We start from the raw sequence: 6,000 nt of genomic DNA on the forward strand, positions 1-6,000 counted from the left end.
CTGCATAAACTCACTTACCAATCCAACATCATAGCTCAAATCTGGCCTGATAATAGTCATATAAATCAAACTTCCTACTATGCGTCTGTACATAGTAGGGTCTTCTAGAAGCTCACCTGCATCTGTGCTCAGCTTCACATTCTGCTCCAAAGGAACTGAAATAGGCTTACAGCCTGTCATCCCATATTTGGACAGCATGTCCAATCCATACTGCCTCTGCAAAAGCTGTATCCCACTTGGTGATCTAATCACCTCAATGCCCAAGAAATAACATAGCTCTCCCAAATCCTTCATCTCAAACTTTTGCTTCAATAGCATTTTCACATGAAGGATATCTTCATCACTGTCACCTGTCATAATCAAATCATCAACATAAATGACAAGTAGCATAATACATTTCTCTGTTTTTCTCACATAAAGTGAAAAATCTGCCTTGGAAATCTGAAAGCCAATAGTGACAAGATACTGTCCTATCTTGTCAGACCATGCTCTAGGTGCTTGCTTCAAGCCATACAAGGCTTTCTTCAACCTGCAAACAAACTCAAGATGAACAACATGCACATAACCTGGTGGTTGCTCCATATAGACCTCTTCTTGCAAATCACCATGTAAGAAGGCATTCTTTACATCCATCTGATGTAAAGACCATCCCTTTGATGCAACCATAGCAATGACTGCTCTTACGGTTGCCATCCTTGCAACCGGACTAAATGTTTCTTCATAGTCAATGCCATATGTTTGTGCATACCCCTTTATTACTAATCTTGCTTTGTATCTATTCACAGAACCATTTGCATTGTGCTTCACCTTATAAACCCACTTACAGCCAATTGCATTTTTACCTTTAGGCAAAGGTACCAATTCCCATGTGGCATTTGCTTCCAAGGCATTCATTTCTTCATCCATGGCTTTCTCCCATTTTTCTTTTCCCATGGCTTGCTCAAAAGAAGTGGGTTCTGGTTCCTGTATCACTTTGACCATATATGCATAGTGAATGGCTGTAAATCCATCATATTTTAGCCTATCCACAGGATACCTAGCTCTCGTAGACCTGCGCAAAGTAGGTTCACTCCCAGGTGCTCTCAAAACATCCCTGGTCTTCCTTACTCTAGGTGTAACAATAGAAGGAATACCCAACTCATCATCAATGCTCTGTTCTGAGCCACTGGATTCACCATCCACATAAGAGTGACCTGCATTCACATCAAACATGGGCTGATCAACCTTCTCTTTTCCTTTTCATGATACCTGCATACCACTATCTGCATTGCTTTGAGAAGATTCTCCTGATCTCAATCTGCCTGTCCATGGCGAAGAATGTGAACCACTGCTAGAGGACGCTCCAGGTCCACTAATATTTTGTGACTGCTGCTGTGAATTCTGTGCAGCATTACCATTTTGTGCATCTACATCATCAATCACATTTATTGGTTTATACCAGCTACTCATCTCATAAAAAACAACATCTCTGCTCATTGTAAACTTACGAGTAGAAGGGTTATAGCATCTATACCCTTTTTGCTGTAGAGAGTAACCAATAAAGATGCACTTCTCAGCTTTTGGATCCAACTTGGATCTCAACTCATCTAGCACATGTACATAGGCAATGCAACAAAAAATTTTCAAATGAGAAATATCTAGTTTCCTACCAATATACCTCTCCTCTGGAGTCATTCCATGTATTGCTGTAGTGGGAGTCCTGTTCATTATGTAGACTTCTGTAGCAACTGCTTCAGCCCAATAAAAATCTGGCAAGTCTTTTTCATTGAGCATGGCACGAGATACCTCTCCAATATGCTTGTTTTTCATTTCTGCAATTCCATTTTGTTGTGGGGTATGACTGCATGAATATTGCTGCTTTATGCCATGCTCCTCCAAGAACCTTGCAAACTCATTTGAGAGGTACTCTCCCCCTCCATCTGACCTTAGGCATTTTATTTGCAGGCCTGTTTCTTTTTCAACCATAGCTTTAAGGGTTTTGAAATGCCCAAACACTTCACTTTTCTTTTTCATAAAATACACCCAAACTTTTCTACTATAGTCATCAATAAAACTGACAAAATAATGACAGCCTCCAAGAGATGCAGCTTTAGTAGTCCACACATCAGAGTGGATTAATTCCAATGGCTTCTTACTCTCTTGAACATGTCTAGGAAATGGTTTCCTTGCCTGTTTTCCAAACTGACAGGCTTCACATACCTTATGCATTTCTGCAACCTTGAATTTGGGCAATCTTGCAACAATATTTTGAGCCTGCATTGATTTAAGTCGTTGTACATTAACATGACCAATGCGTTTATGCCAGATATCAATATCTGCAACTACACCAGTCCCATGTGCAAACATTGCTGCACTCAATTCAAGCATGTCTACATCCAATGTAAACATTGTGCCCTTCTTCTTTCCTTTTGCTATCAAGCGACCTTTATTTTTCATATCCTCAACAAAGCATCCATGAGGATTAAATCTGACCTGCAAGCCCTGCTCAACCATTTGACCAACAGAAACCAGATTCTTGGTGATATTGGGAACATGAAATACATCGGACATGTATTTCTTTTTCCCATCCTGCATAGACAAATGAATTTTTCCAATCTGCACAATAGGATGTGCAGTATCATCACTAGTCTCCACAAATCCTGGTTTTTCCATTTTCCTTGCATCCTCCATCCATTCTGCATGACCTGTCATGTGGTTTGATGCACCTGAGTCAACATACCATACATCGTTGCTTTCTTCTGCACTTGTCACAGAATTGTTCATGTGCTGCACCATAAACAGATGCTCATTTCTGTCATCACCCTGTCTACTAGAGGATGCATAATTTCCTTGTTGCAGTTTTCCATTCATGATGTCATTCTGCTTTTTATAGCAATCTTTAGCCATATGACCCATTTTACCACAATAGTAGCATTCAACATTACTGTTTGCATTTTGGCCTCTTTGCCATCTACCACGACCTCTTTGGCTCCCCCTGCCTCTAGAGTTACCAGTCCTCCTCCATAGGATTGGTTTTCTTGAGTTTGCTGCATATTCTGATTTCTACCACGGCCTCCAAATCGGCCTCCTCTACCTCTGCCTCTACCTCTTCCAGCATTTGAGTAGAAGACAGCTTCTTTTGAAGTTCCTCCTGAAGAAGATACACCACCATTTCTCTGCTCCTCAGAAATTAGAAGAGCAATCAACTCCTCAAAATCAGGAAATCTTTCACGGACAGAAATGGATGTTCGGAACTATGCATAATCCTTTCCTAGACCATTCACACTACAAGGGAATGGGGCAATAGCGACAGCCATTTGCGACACAAAAAGGCGGTGTCTCTAAAAGCGTCTCTATTTTCGTCGCTATTTGCGTCGTTATTAGCGTCGCTATATGCGTCGCTATTTGCGTTGCTAATATTAGTGACGCAAATAGCGACGCATATAGAGAGGCTAATAGCGACACAAATAGCGACGAAAATAGCGACGAAAATAGAGATGCAAATAGCGACGCCGGTCTGGGGAAAAAATTTCGAAAACCCAAGCGTAACATTCGTTGAGAGAACATTTGCGAGAAAGAATGAAAGAGAGAGCGAGAGAGCTTAAAGCTTTGCGAGGGAGAGAGAGAGAGAGAGAGGGAGCTCATCACCATGCCGCTGCCGCTATATATGAAGAAGAAAGAGAGGTGTGCAATGGAGAAGGGAGGGAAGGTGCAAAGAGAAGGTACAAAGGGTTTCATCTTCAAGCCTTTGAGGTAGGTACATTGCCTCTTCTTGCTTTATTTTTGTGTTATCTTGTTTTCTTTTTTTGTTTTTCTTTGCAAAGAGATACATGGAAAGAGAGGGAGGGAGGAAAGAAGGGAGAAGAATGAAGGGAGAGAAAGAGAGAAAAAGGTAGAGAAAGGAAATAAAGAGAAAGAGGAAGAGAGAAATGAGAGATGAAGGGAGGGATAGAGGATGAGTGAGAGAAACAACGAGAGAGAGAGGGGGAAAAAACAAAGAGAGAGGAAACAAATAAAGGGAAATAGAGAGAGGGGGAGATAAATAGAGAGAGGGAGAGGGGAGGGGGAGAGAAATAGAGAGAGGGAGAGGGAAGGAAGAGAGGAGGAGGACGTAGAAAAGAAGGGTGAGGTAAAGAGAGGAAGGAGAGTGAAAAGAAGAGAGAGAGAGAGGGAGAAAGAGAGATAGAGAGAAAAAATAGAGAGCGAGAGAGAGGGAGAGAGAAATAGGAAAACAATGAGAGAATGAGAGAGAAGGTTAATAAAGAAAAGTAAAGGGAGAGGGGGGAGAGAGAGATAAAGAGAGGTGGGGTGACATTTCTTTCAATATCTTTGTTTCTTAAGCTTTTTATTTTCTATCTTTGATTGTCTTTGCAATGAGATGAGTTGAGTGAGAGTGGGGAGGGAAGGAGGGAGAGAAATAGAGAGAAGAAGGGAGGGGAAGGAAGAGAGAGATGGAGAGAAATAAAAAATAGGAGAGAGAGGGGCTTCATAAAAATTTGTCAAAACCCGAGCATGGCATTTTATAGGTTTGTAAACAAGCAAGAGAGAGAGAGAGAGAGGGCGTTCCCACTGCCACCATCCATGAAGAGGGAGGAGACAAGTGTAAAGTAGAAGGAAGGAACTCCCGAATAAGAAAAAAATGAGAGAAGTACGAAGGGATTCTTCTTCAAGCTTTGAGGTAAGTGCATTATCTATTCTCTCTTTGTTTTTCTCTTTTCTTTACTTCTCTCTTTCTTTTTGTTGATGAGTGTATTGAGAGAAGAAGTGAGATAGATCAACATGTACAAGGGAGATTGAGAGAGAGAGAGAGAGAGAGAGAGAGAGAGAGAGAGAGAGAGGTCGCTGCCACCGCCAATCCACCACAAAAAGAGAGGGGACAACTGCGAAGAAGAAGGAGGGAGCTCGTGAAGGAGAAGAAGAAGAAGGAGAGAAGCGCGAAGGGATTCTTCTTCAAGCTTTGAGGTAAGTGTATTATCTATTCTCTCTTTGTTTTTCTCTTTGAGATAAGTGCATTATCTATTCTCTCTTTGTTTTTCTCTTTGTTCTTCAAGCTTTGAGGTAAGTGCATTATCTCTTCTCTCTTTGTTTTTCTCTTTTCTTTACGTCTCTCTTTCTTTTTGTTGATGAAGAGTATATAGAGAGAAGAAGTGAGAGAGATCAACATGCGCAAGGGAGATTGAGAGAGAGAGAGAGAGGTCGCTGCCACCACCAATCCACCACAAAAAGAGAGGGGACAATTGCAAAGAAGAAGGAGGGAACCCGTGAAGGAGAAGAAGAAGAAGGAGAGTAGCGCGAAGGGATTCTTCTTCAAGCTTTGAGGTAAGTGCATTATCTATTCTCTCTTTGTTTTTCTCTTTTCTTTACTTCTCTCTTTCTTTTTGTTGATGAAGAGTGTATAGAGAGAAAAAGTGAGAGAGATCAATGTGCGCAAGGGAGATTGAGAGAGAGAGAGAGAGAGGTCACTGCCACCGCCAATCCACCACAAAAATAGAGGGGACAACTGCAAAGAAGAATGAGGGAACCCATGAAGGAGAAGAAGAAGAAGGAGAGAAACGTGAAAGGATTCTTCTTCAAGCTTTGAGATAAATGTATTATATCTTCTCTCTTTGTTTTTCTCTTTTATTTACTTCTCTTTTTATTTTTGTTGATGAAGAGATGTATAGAGAGAAGAAGGGAGACAAATCAACACAAGGGAGATTGAGAGAGAGGGAGAGAGAGAGAGAAGTTGCCATTGCCACTACCATTGCCAGCACATCCACTAAAAGAGAGGGGACAACTACAAAGGAGAAGCCAACCGCTGTCTCTTCTCCATCTTGCCCTCCTCGAGCTTGCATGGCAGGCACCAAGCAAGCATGTCCCCGTTTCTCAGTCATGGAGAGGCCTCATGCCAAAGCCCGCCACCTGGAGTACAAGGTGGAGCCTCCTCTAGTGCAGCAACAGGTACTCCCCATAGAGCACAATGACCACTAGAGAATAAGAGGAGATGGAAACCAAGCAGGCACAAGTGTGAGACAGTCCACC

The sequence above is a fragment of the Lygodium microphyllum genome, chromosome 1 (assembly GCF_053477565.2).
Source record: "Lygodium microphyllum isolate KBCC chromosome 1, Lygodium_microphyllum_v1.1.10, whole genome shotgun sequence".
NCBI lineage: Eukaryota > Viridiplantae > Streptophyta > Polypodiopsida > Schizaeales > Lygodiaceae > Lygodium > Lygodium microphyllum.